At 41.0% G+C, this 13352-nt stretch overlaps 1 long non-coding RNA gene across 4 annotated transcripts in view; it reads left to right on the top strand.

The window, feature by feature from the left end:
• LOC143665608 (uncharacterized) overlaps positions 1 to 13352 on the top strand; it is a 154267-nt gene that overhangs the window by 110954 nt on the left and 29961 nt on the right. For 3 of the 4 annotated variants that reach the window (XR_013167112.1, XR_013167111.1, XR_013167110.1), the window contains one exon: positions 6955 to 7110. The exons of the other annotated variant lie outside the window; for it this stretch is intronic. This is a non-coding gene — a long non-coding RNA (uncharacterized LOC143665608). Of the gene's footprint in view, positions 1 to 6954; positions 7111 to 13352 lie in introns of those variants that run through there. 4 annotated transcript variants of the gene reach the window in all.

Genomic DNA, 13352 nt, shown 5'->3' with positions numbered 1-13352 from the left:
CTCACTCTTCATCCTGGTCTCACTTTTCTTTATATATCATATTTTGCCAAGGGATTTAGAACATGACAGACATGAATGGAGTTAGCTGTTAACTAAGGTCACTGAAAGTATGCTTGTGGTTCTTCTTCACATCCATTTTTTTAATGTAGAGTAAGAAATTTGGCCTCCAAAAAGAGGTCTTGCCTTTGCCCCAGCTCCTGGGAACTGACCTGTCAATGCTTCGAATTTCCCGTGCTCAGAGGATCTTTTGTTAATCATGGTGGGCCCCAGACCACACCTGCCACACTCAGGCTCGTCATGCCAGAAAGACCAAAGATGTGGTTAGGAGGTTGAGCCTTTAAGCCACTTCCTATCAGCTTGTCCTGGGAGGGGAAAGGGGCTGGAGATTGAGTACAACCTTGTGAGCATTGATTCAAACAATCATGAGATCCAGGATAATCTTTGGACATGAACTTGTGTGAGCTTCTCTTCTTGGTAATACACATGGATATTCTGGGGTGGTGATGTGTCCTGACTCCATTTTGTGTTTGAGAGCCGTCCCACACCTTGCCCCATACATCTCCCCTTTGACTGATCCTTAATTGTATCCTTTATGCTATAATAAATCTGTAATAGTTAAGTATAGCATTTTCCTGAGTTCTGCGAGTCATTCTAGTGAACTATAGAAACTGAGAAGATGGTGGGAACCCTAAATTTATAGCCAATCGATCAGAAGTGTGGGAGGTTCTAAGAACCACCAATTTTGTGGCTTGTGTCTGAAGTAAAAGCAATATTTTTAACATCCTGGAATCTGATCTAACTCTTGGTATTCAGTCAGAATTGTACTACAGGTGTTGCTAAAGTGATAAAATCAAATGTAGGCTCCTAAATTTAGGAGTTAACAAATATGCTAGATATACTAACTTTATTTTAAAACGTAGTAATAAATACAATGTGCTATGATCAAATACATTTGAGATACAAATTAATTACATAGTGTTTAAAATGCTATCAATATTATAAAAGAGCTGATGGCAATAAAAAAGTAAGGTCAGAATTCCTTAGAGATTAGTATAGATAGTTCTTTTAAGCAATTCCATTATTTCCTGTGCTGGAGAAGAGTTTGAACATCTCACTTCAACTTCAGAGTTTCTTGTAACTGATTGATTTAGTACACGCTCTCTTAAGCTTCCACACCTAGATTTAGCTTTCCCTCATATCTCCACAATTCTTTTCAACTTTCATCAATAGCTCTCAGCCTTTGCAATTTCCTCCTGTCCTTTTACTGCCCCAATTTGTCATCTAATATGATAGCCATTGTTATCTCCTAAGCTACCATGGAACCTACTCCTTTGATCTATATCAACTCTGTAAGTATTCTCAGTACAAAGCAAATTTCAATTTCCTGAGTTACAATTCTACAATTCTATGTTAGGTTTACTTTTTGGACTGTCAAATTCATGCTTCAATTCCTATTTGGAAATAATACCTACAAACTCTGTTATTGTGCCTCAGTTCCATCTCCTCTTCCTTCTGGGTCCATCAGTCACCCTTACCCATTGTGTTAGTCAGGGTTCTCTAGAGTAACAGAACCAACAGGAGAGATCTGTAAATATGTGATTTATAAAGGTGTCTTGCACAGCCATGGGAATAGAAGAGTCCCAAATCCATAAGGCAGGCTATGAAGCTGGTAACTCCAATGAAGGTTCTGGACAAATGCCACAGGAGAGGCTTGCTGGCTGACAAAGCAGTGAAAAAGTTTTTCTTTTTCCTCGAAAGTCTTCCAGTGATTGGGTTATCTCATTTGTGGGAGACACGCCTTAGTTAATCACAGATGCTATCAGCCACAGATGCAATCAACTGACTGATGATTTAATACACCAGTCTTCCAGTTTATCAACCAACCATGAAATACCCTTACTGCAATAGGCAGGCAGGTGCTTGCCTGATCAGACAACTGGGCATCATCACATGGCACCAGAACCCAACCATCACACCCACCAATACCTTTTCAGTCTTTTGTCTACTGATTCCATTTTTAGTTGCTGCAAATATATTGAAGACTTTTATTTTAAAAAACATTTCCTTCAAGTCTGCTCCACAAATTGATCTATATACTCATCACTTCATTTTTTTTTCTCATAATTCTGTTAAAGGCATTCACACTTTTATACCCCCACTTTTCATTTCTTATTAACCTTCAACTATTCTTCTTATACATCCTTCTCAAATGTGAAAATATCTCAAATTTTTTCCCTTCTTTTCATATCCATTCCCAATTTAGGAATAGCAAACATTTCTTCTTGGAAAATGTTCCTTCCTTTATTTTAATAAGGTCAGATATTTTCATATAAACTTTGAGTGTTTTATATATGCTAGGCCCTTGTCTGAGGACACTGCACACATGAACTTAGATAATGCTTACAACAATATTAATCTTATTAGGTTACCCCTCTCTCATAGATGAGCAAACTGAGATAAAAAGAGGTTGATTATCTTTTCAAGATCACACAGTAAGCATTAGCAGAAGGACTTTTATTCAGATAGAATGGTTCCCGAGATCATGCAACAACCATCCTGTCTTCTGATGTTACCTTGGTTGTCTTCTATCATTATCTTTCAGCACTCTTGTGCTGTCCTTTAAAATAGTTATGCATTTTACAATACAAAATTATTCATTAATATATTCTTATAAGAATTTCAAATAATGCAGAAGTATATGGAAGGAAAATTAAAATACTCTATTACTCTCCCCAGCCCAATTCCAGGGTGATCCCAAGTGGAAACAGATTTGTTTTTCTTTTTGTATGTTCTTCCAGATATCTTCCCATGCATTTGTTTATAAAGATATTGTATTAGTTTGTTAAGCTACTAGAATGCAATATACAAGAAATGGAATGGCTTTTAAATTTAATAAGTTGCAAGTTTTTAGCTGTAAACTTATAAACATGTCCAAACTGAGGTATCCAGGAAAAGATACCTTAATTCAAGAAGGCCAATGGATCTGGAATACCTCTGTTAGCTGGAAAGACATGTGGCTGACATCCGCTGGCATACTTGGCTTCTGGTTTCAAATAGGTTCTCTGGGGGCATTTTCTTTGCTCTTCTCTAAAAGTCGCTGATTGTGTGGTCTCTGTTACTATCTGCATCAACTCCCTGTTTTCTTCAAAATGTTTCCTCTTTTAAAGGACTCTAGTAAACTAATCAAGACTCACCCTGAATGGGCAGAGCCACATCTCCGTCTAATCAAAAGGCCACAACTACAATTGGGTGTGGAGAAATTCTACTCAAAAGTTTCAGCCCTATAGTATTGAATCAGGATTAAAAGAAATTGCTGCCTGGGTCAGGATTAAAATGTGACTTTTCTGGGGTGCATAATATTTTCAAGCTGGCACAGATATGTGTGCAGATTTACTTGTGTTTTAAAAAAATATTTTCAAAATGGGCTATATATGGTTCTCTGTAACTTGACTTCCTTCATTTAATAATATATTTATGGGCTTAAGAAAATTGTGTCTTTTCATTTTAGTATGTACATACAGATCTACATTGTTCCATTCAATGTCAGTGTAATATCCCCTAAGATGGTAATGCCATTGATTGACTTTTAGATTATTTCCTATTTTTTAATATTGTAAAAAGTTATGCAACAAATATTCTCATACAAATATCTTTATGTGCATGTGATCAAGCCTTTCTGTAGTACTAATTCCAATTGCATTTTCATGTCAAAAGAGTCTGGTCATTTGTATTCTTAAGTACTGTTAGATTTTCTTCCAAAAGGCTGCACTAATTCTAACTCCATCAACAATGTATCAGAGTTCTCAATTTTCCGTGGATTTTCTGTTCCTGGATATTATCAGTCTTAAATTATGCCCATCTGATGGGGAAAATTTTTGTCTTCTTGTTTACATTTGCAATATTCCTTGATTGGTAATGAGTTCAAGCACTTTTCTATGCTACTTACTATTTCACATGATTAGCCCATTTAAATAATTTTTTTTGTTATTTCTTTATCCATTTATAGGAGATATTTATAAATTATTATTAAACTTTAGTGTGTTTATTATATTTAGTACAGATATTCTATTGTACTAACTTTTACTATTCTCTTTTTCTCCTTTTTGTATAGAATAAGTATTCCTCCTAGCTTCTTGGATTAAAAGTTTAATTCACTTGTTACCAATATACTTTGTTTTCTAATAAGGACATTATGCTTCTGAATTTCCCCTTCGATTTTATCTTGTCCACGTTCCACAAATTTGGTATATAGTTGCTTCTTACTGCTACTCATTTCTAAATGTCATGTATGTTCAGTTTTAATTTCTTCTTTAAACCAAGAATTATTTAGAAGGGTGTTTAAAATGTTTTCCAAGAAAATATATGATCTAATACATATACAAACATATATACACATGCCCTGTGTTTTATAGTTTTATGTATGTATAGGTACACATGCCTGCCTGTTTATTTATTTATACATATTTAAATTATTTGATTGTAACTTTTTTTAGAGGGCCTTCTGAAATTAGTTCCATGTGGCTCAAGTTAAATGATAATACATGTTTTGTTTCAGCAGCAATAAAAGATTTTGTTTATGGGTGTCTCATACTATCTAGAATCTGAGTAAGGAAGGAGGGTGATAGTGGGCAGTGGTGAATCCAATTATGTGACCCCATAACACAACATTCCATGATTTTGGAACTCCTTTATATAACAAACTTATTTTCAATAATGATCATAAAACAAATGAATATATTTCACATATGAGCTAAAATTTGCACTTACCAAGCAAAAATATTAGCCATTGCTGTTTGCACACTGTTTCAGTTTAAAAAATTTTAAATGCAACAAACTCCATGAGGTCACACAGGGTGACATAATTGAGGTAACTGAGTCCTGTTTCTTTGTTTATGCAATCACTGCACTGCCATTGTTTATTTTGACTCTGCTGTTTAAAAGTAAGAATAAATATCTCTTAGCGGATGAAGATAGTTCCAGAACTAGAAGCAAGTCGAAAGATCTGTTACCTTAGGAATTACTCTCCAAAGGAATTCCTGTAGCTGATTCACGTGTGCATGGGGGGTGATTATGTAACTGGGTGTTCTCTGAATTAATTTCTTTGGAGAATACAATGCTTAGAGGATAAGTCATAAAATTGTGCTGATTTGAAGCTTACATGTATATTATGAAAACTCACCAAAGTGCAACATTTATTTAGAACATCGGCAACATATTTTGGGGAGAGTAAATTTGATCATGAACATTGTTTAATTGCTGGCACATGGTGATAATAAAAAGCTGATTGACTCTGAGTAGGTTGATTACTGTTTTGAAATTCTCCTCTTATTGCCTGTGCTGGGGAGATCTACTCCCATTGCCAGCCCTTGATATACTGCTGGGAATAAGAGGAAGGGAAAAAACAAACACACAGACAGTGAAATAGCCACAAGGGACAGAGGATTCACGCAGGCTTTCCACCAGAGGCTCCCATTGTAGTCTGCTTTGAAGGAAGGTAAAACAGGCAGGACTTACGCCAGGCCCCACGGCAACATTTTAGCATCTTTGGGGAAAAAATTGACAGCATAAACATTACAATAAATATCCATATCACCATGGAACTTCAACTTAAACACTGGTTAATTATAAACATGAATATAAAATTCAGTTTAAGGAAATATATAAAAAAGGGAATTAAGTTACCACATATTCCCTACAGAGATAAACCTTTCTCCTGGACTAGGAGGTTTAATGTTTTTTTATTTTAATAGAATATCTATTTTTAATATTTGCCATTGGGGAAAGAGATAAAGCAGGCCTGAGAAAGCCTGCTTCTCAGCATCTTAAAGAACACTAACATGAGAATCAGCAAAACCCACCAAAATGTATTCTTTACCTTTAAGGCACCCGAAAACTTTGAAAAAAATAAAAACAATTGAAGAAGAAGGTCCACAGGCAGAAACTGCATTGTTTTCTGAAAATTAAGATGAGTGGGTTATTCTCAGCGTCCGGGAGGGTGTTGGAGGAGAAAGCATGAGGAGAAAGCATGAGGAGTAAGCATGAGGAGTAAGCATGAGGAGAAAGCACGAGGAGTAAGCATGAGGAGAAAGCATGAGGAGTAAGCACGAGGAGTAAGCACGAGGAGAAAGCATGAGGAGTAAGCATGAGGAGTAAGCATGAGGAGTAAGCACGAGGAGAAAGCATGAGGAGTAAGCATGAGGAGAAAGCATGAGGAGTAAGCATGAGGAGTAAGCATGAGGAGTAAGAATGAGGAATGTGGCAGAAGTGGGGTGGTTCGAGGTGAGGACTTCTTTGGCTTTGATGACTCACTGGTTTCCATCTTCAACATACGATGATACTTGTTTTGTTCTCGATTGTCACCTTGTATGGCTGAAGTTCATAACATGAGGCTTTCATGTAATAATTACTTGATGCTTGTAATCATTAGACTCATTATTTCCAATACTCTGATTACATCAATCAAATGTTCCTAGCCAGATTGTAGCCATTACGGGAACTGAGAACATAATGCAGTAGAATATGGAAAAAAAAAAATGTGAGAACTAAGTTAATGGTTTGCACTGAAGAACAGTTATGCCCCTGCACTATCACTAGTAACTTTACAAGCCATGATGAGTTCTATGAAATCGCCAACCTGTCTTCTAGTGGCAAATTTAGCTAGATAATGCAAGGGGCTCCTTGCATTGTATAGCAGAAATAATGACTTCTCCAGGGCTGGCTTGCTGAAGTAAGATATTTGCCATCAGAATTGATTTCAGATTAATTTTATTTGTTTTTAACCATTTATTGATTTCCAGTTTGTTTTTTCATCCCTTGAATTTTTCATGCTGTTGAGTGCAAATCACGTATTTGCAAAGCACTAATTATATATTTGTATACAACTGAAAAGAGATCTCTTTCTTTAGTTGCCAACTCCACATTGATTCTTGCTCTTCTCTTCTCTTGTTTTCACAGATATCTTTGTATCATTAAGTCTGCTGGGCCCACTTTATCTGATACAGCAAGTATTTCTGATTGTTCACAGTAGCCATAACACTGGCAAAATTTCAAAGGTGTTCAAATATGAAATTTATATACATCTTAGAGTTGATAAAAAAGGTATATGTTAGACATGCTTGTTCACTTTGTTATTCAAACTCCCCCAAGTACTGCGAGTTTTTCTTTTTAAATTTTAAATTCATTTTAAAAGTTATTTTTATCAATGCGTAAACATTGCTAAGAACTGAAATTGTACTAAAAGCACAACAAAAAGAGCATTCTCTTGCCTCACATCACCTCACTTCTTAGCCCACTGCCTCAGGAAGAATCACATTGAGTCTTCTTACCTGGTCTAGATTTGTAAATGATATGGCTGTAGTATTTATTTATTATCGACTTTAGACATTATCTATTAGTTTCCTATCATGATAGTTGAGAAGTTAGCTTTTGTGATTTTCATACCACCTCCTGCTTCTTACATCCTCCCCAAATCGTTTGTCATAATTTCTATTAAGTCAATAGTCATTATTTCCATTATTAATGACATGATTGATACAACTTGGGTCAGCCATTAATATTTGCAAATATTCTTAATGACTGACCCAAGTCATTTACTGTGATTAAATTTCTTTTCTAGTTGAACATTTTTTGGGAGATGGGGCAGTTAGTGATGCTGGGGATACGTAAAAGTTACCTAACTATAGTTTAACTTTATCTATCATGTCATCTTCAAAAAGACATAGTTTTACCTTTTCCTTTATATTCTGGAGGCTTTTATTTCTTTTTCTTGTCAAATTTCCCCAGCCAGAACCTCCAGTTGGATAGAAGTGGTGTTGAATAAAAGTGAGGAGAGCAGAAATCCTTGTCCTGTTACTGATGTTAAGGGAAAATATTTCAGTCTTTCACCATTATGTCTGATATTAGCTGTGGGGTTTTGTAGATGCCTGTGCCAGTTTGAAACTAGTATGTACCTCAGAAAAGCCATGTTTTAATCTTGATCCAATGTTGTGGGGGGCAGCTGTTTCTTTAATTCTCATTTGATATTGCTTGGTGGGATCTTTTTGATTAAGTTTTTTCCATGGAGATGTGACCCCCCCCAATTGTGGGTGGGACTTTTTGATTAGGTGGTTTCCATGGAGATGTGTTTCTACCCATCCCAGGTGGAGTTGCTTACTGGAGCCCTTTAAGTGGGAATCACTTTGGGAAAAGCTTCAGAGCCCTACAGACAGAGATCTTTGGAGTTATAGAGGGAAAAGGCCCTGGGGAAAGCCTTAGGAAAGGAGAAGCTAGGGGAGAAAGCTAGCAGACCTCACCATGTGCCTTCCCAGCTGACAGAGGTGTTCTGGATGGCATGAGCCCTTTTGAATGAAGGTAAGCTCTTATTGGTGCCTTAATTTGGACATTTTCATGGCCTTAGAACTATAAATTTGGAACATATTTGTAAGGTTTAGGAGGCGAAAGAGAGAAGAGGCAGACCAAAAAACCTTAGAGTGAGCGAGTTTATTCCTGTGCTCCCAGGCAGAGCTCACAGAACTCCAGGTAGGGAGTTGTGAACTCGCCGCTGGGTCCTGGTGCGGGCGGTTTTTAAGCAAGGGGGTTAGGTGACATGTAGACGGGTAGCACATTTTATACAGCTTGAGTCATGGTGACCTTCCCTGTTCCCCCTACCTAACATTCCAGCCTTTTTGTGATAATGGACGCCGAGGTTTTTCTATTTCTTGCTACATTGGGGCGGCGTGGGGTTATAGGCTGGAACCATCATAGTCAGGAGAGTGGGGAGGTTGGCTATAGGAATTTGGTGAGAAAGGCAGGTGGTGATAATGATATAGGTGCATTTCACCTGTGCACCTGTTCTTTTGTGCATCCTTGGAGGAAGTTGAGGAGACAGGGAGCTAGGAGAAAGAAAAAACAGATTAGAATAATTGGTCCTAGTAGCGGGAGGAGCCATGTCACCAGGGGCGAAGAGAACCAGGTTAGGGCAGAGTTGGTTCCCAGTTTTCTATGGGAGAGATCTTCTTTTAGTTTGTTTAGGGTGTGAGCATTTTGTTCTACCAGACCTGACTCGTTGACGTAAGAGCAGCATTCTTCTTGGAGGAATATGCGAGTCCCTCCTTTTTCGACTGTTAGCAGGTCCAAGGCCCGTCAATTTTGAAGAGTCACCTGGGCCGGTGAAGTAAGTTGACGTTGCAGAGAAGATAGGGATTCTGATGTTGAGTCCAGGGCTACCTGTAGTCGAGTCTCGAAGTTTTGAGAGGTTAAAATACCATGTCCTAGCGCTCCTCCTGCTACTGCTGAGGCTGCGACTGAGGCAGCCGGGCTGACGCGTACCAGGATAGGAAGGAAGGCAGCCCTTTTGGAGCTCAGGGTGGGGCAGGAGCCAAGTTAGGTTGGATTCACCGTAGAGGGTTAATTGAGGAATTATGGTCACCAGGAAGCATGGTCCTGGGGTAGTGGGGTTGAGGCACTTGGTAAGAGTCCCATTATACCAAAAATATTGTCCTTTAGGGGCGTGGGTGGAGTTGTGGATGGTGACGTTAGTTTGGCATTTGCTATGGAGCTCTGCTTGGCTTATGGTTGTGTGGGTGAGGTAGCACAGCCTAAGGGGGTAGGGAAGGTTATTGGGCTCTGGTTCCCATAGGGGGATGTTCTTTAGGGTGGTATGGCAGGAATCAGGGTTATGATTGTGTATTTGGGTAAGATTTATAGGGACAGCTGCTAATAGGGGCCTTCCCAACAAAGCACAAAGGAAACAGTGGGTTATGTTGAGAAGTATTTGTGTTTGGTTGAGGAATTGTAAGGTGTGTTGAAGGATTTGGAGCCATGTTTGAGGGGCTGTTGGGGCAGAGAGTTTGGCGAGGTGGTTGGAGAGGTTCTGCTCTGCTTGTAAAATGTTGATAGACTCCTGAGTATGAGTATTGCTCATGAGGATATACTTGCGATGTATTTTAATGGTGTTTATGGGGTACCGGGACCAGCCACTGTAGTATAGTTTGCCTTGAACCCCCGTCACCCATTTAGTGTCCCAGGGATCTGTAATATTCGTGTAAAATCATTTGGAATTGATGTAGAAGAGTCCCGTCCCATCATTAGCATCATGTATTCTGCATGACCAATAGGGGCATCCCCTATATATGTTGTTATATTTGTCCTGGTTGCAGTAAGTTTTAGTTTGATCGTATGGAAAGCAGGTAAATGGCCCCCGGTTGCTAGTGACCAGTTTAGGAGTTATGGGGATGGTTAAAGATTGGTTACAGCCCACGAGAGGGCAGTCTCCTGCACCAATTATATGGCTGGTCGGCTTCCCGTTTTGGTTAACAGTTTCCCAGATTTTGAGTTGCCGTATGTAGGAAGTGCCCTCAATGGGGGTTAGGAGGGTGAATAGTGCGAGTGAGGGGGATGCGAGTGGGCCCCAGAGGGTGACAGGTGTATGGGCGCTCATTCTGTCTGTATAGTTTGACCTATGACAGGGGGTGCCAAGAGGGGTCTCCTAGAAGTTTTACCGCAGGAGGAGTGGTAAGAATCACCGTGTGTGGACCAGTCCACCGCGGTTGGAGTGGTCCGGGCTGGAGCTGTTTAAGGAAGATTTCGTCTCCTGGCTGGAGACTGTGGGGAGGATCAGCGGGATCCTCCGGGTTGTGGCAGGAATCGATGGGCGTGTTCCCACGGCAAATGCCTGGTTAAGGAGAGATATGGTAAGAGCCTAGAGGAGGAGGTTGCACGGGCAGAAGGTGATTGAATAGGAACAGGCGGCGCTACATGAGCTCGAAAGGGCTCATGGAGCGGTGCGTAGTCGGGCAAGGGCCAGCAGAAGGAGATTGACCTAGGACTGTCATAATTCAATGGCTAGTTTGGTTAATTGCGTCTTGATAAGACCGTTAGCTCATTCCACCTTACCCGAGGATGGGGGTCTGTATGGGATATGTAGTTTCCGGTCTATTCCCAAGGCAGACGAGGCCTGCTGGACCACCTGAGAAATAAAAGCTGGGCCATTATCGGGTCGGATGGAGGTAGGTAGTCCGAAGCAGGGAATGATTTGTTTTAGGAGGATGTCAGCCACTACCTCAGCAGTTTCCCGTGTAGTAGGGAAAGCTTCTATCCAGCCTATCAGGGTGTCAATCATAGTTAGTAGGTATCGGAATTATTTGTGGGTGGGCATATGTGTGAAATCAATTTGCCAGTCCTGACCTGGAAGGTGGCCCCTTAGTTGATGGGTTGGGAAAGTGGGGTGCAACCTTCCTTGGGGGTTTGTTATTTGGCAAGTGGGACAGGAGGAGCAGACCGATGTTATGAGGTGAGTTAGGGATGGGTGATGGCATAAGGGCTGGAGGAACCATGTGAGGGCCCTGGGTCCGATATGAAGTGACCAATGTGCCTGAGAAAGAATATCGGGGGCCTGTTTGGTTGGGAGAGCCACCTTGTTATTGAGGAAGATCCAGCCCTCTGGTGTAGTAGAGTCTCCCTGTGCAAGGAGGTTTTCACGTTCCCTGGAAGAATAGGTGGGTTGGAGGGAGGGGAGAGTAAAGAAAAGAATTGGTGCTGGAGGCTTTAAAGGTGAGGGTTCTCTGGCCAGTTCCCGTGCAACAGCATCGGCCCAGTTATTTCTGCACGTGACTTCAGATTTATCTGTTTGGTGTCCTTTGCAATGGGTAATGACCTGCCTGTGACGGTAATTGAAGTGTTTGAATCAGGCATTGGATAAGCTTAGTGTTAATTACAGGTGAGCCTTTGGTGGTAAGGAGCCCTCATGCCTTCCAGATGGCTGAGTGGCAGTATGCTACCAAAAAAACATATTTGGAGTCTGTGTAGATGTTGGCGGATTTATTTTTGGCTAGGTGTAAGGCCCTGGTGAGAGCAATTAGTTCAGCCTTTTGGGATGTGGTTCCCTCTGGGAGCCGTGTTGCTTCAAGTATTTCGGTGGGAGAAACTATAGCGTATGAAGCCCTGCACTTTCCCTGTTGGTTTATTATTGAGCTGCCGTCAATAAAGAGGGTGAGTTCTGCCAGTGACAGTGGTGTGTGTGAGAGGCCCTGGTATGGGGAGGCAAGCTCTTCCATGATTTCAGTGCAAAGGTGAGTGGGCTGTGGAAAGGGGTTTGATAGGGGGCTGTGAGGGAGAAGAGTAGCAGGGTTGAGGCCAGGTGAGACAGAGAGTGTGATATCTGAGTTTTTTAGGAAGAGTAAGTGAAATTCCTAGAGATGGGAAGGAGTGAGCAGAGAGAGAGATTTATGGGATAAGAGGTCTTGTAAACAGTGGTGACAGTACTTGGAGAGGCCTACCCAGATTAAGTTTAAGAGCTGTACGAGTTAGGGTGGCAGCTGCAGCCAGCGCTCGGAGACAGGGAGGGCACCCATGGGCAGTGGGGCCCATTTACTTAGAGAGGTAGGCCACTGGAGTATAAGTTGTTCCCAGGGGTTGGGTTAAGACTCCCACTGCTATTCCTTGTTTTTCATCGGTGAAAAGGAAGAAGGGCTTGTCAGGATTTGGAAGAGCGAGCTGGGGAGAGCGAAGTAAGGTATTACACAGAACCAGGAAAGCTTTGGCTATAGTAGAGGCGTTGTTCAGGGGTCCTGTGGGTGTCACCTTGGCTGCTTTATAAAGAGGTTTTGCTAGGAGGGAAAAGCCGGGGACCCAGTGTCGGAAGAACCCCACAAAACCTAGGAAGGATAAAATTTGTTCAGCATTTTCTGGAGGCTGGAGCTCTCAGTGGGCTTGTTGTCTGTCTACTGTTAGGTGTCAGGATGTGGGAGCGAGGCGGAGCCCCGTGTGGGTGACGGTGGAGGAAGAGAGCTGAGCTTTGGCGGGGGAGACTCGATATTCTTTGTTATCTAAAAAATTTAATAGGGTGGCTGAAGCCTTTGTGGAGGTTTTTTCAGAAGGGCTGCAAATTAATAGGTTATTTATGCATTGGAGAATGATACTGGGAGTCAGATTGCACACATTTAGGTCCCTGGCTAGGGCTTGGCCAAAAATACGGGGGTTGTCGCGAAACCCCTGAGGTAATACCATCCATGTAAGTTGTCGGGCAGCCGAAGAGTCCGGGTCTTCCCAGGTAAAGGCAAATAAATTGTAACAGGCAGGGTTTAAAGGGATTGTAAAGAAGGCATCTTTGAGGTCCAGGACAGAATAATGAGTGGTGTGAGGGGGGATGTGTGGGAGGAGAGCGTATGGGTTGGAAACTATTGGGTGGATGGAGATGACAGCTTCATTAATTAGTTGGAGGTCCTGGACTAGACGATAAGAACCATCAGGTTTTTTGACAGGCAAAATAGGGGTGTTATATGGCAAGTTAGTGGGTATGAGGAGTCCCTTTCCCTTGAGCCAATTAATGATGTGTTGGAGTCCTTTCCGATGGGTTATGGAGATGGGAAATTGTG

Source organism: Tamandua tetradactyla, chromosome 21 (assembly GCF_023851605.1).
Source record: "Tamandua tetradactyla isolate mTamTet1 chromosome 21, mTamTet1.pri, whole genome shotgun sequence".
NCBI lineage: Eukaryota > Metazoa > Chordata > Mammalia > Pilosa > Myrmecophagidae > Tamandua > Tamandua tetradactyla.
Note: the sequence above shows the minus strand (reverse complement) of the source record. Positions and strands in the feature narration are given on the sequence as shown.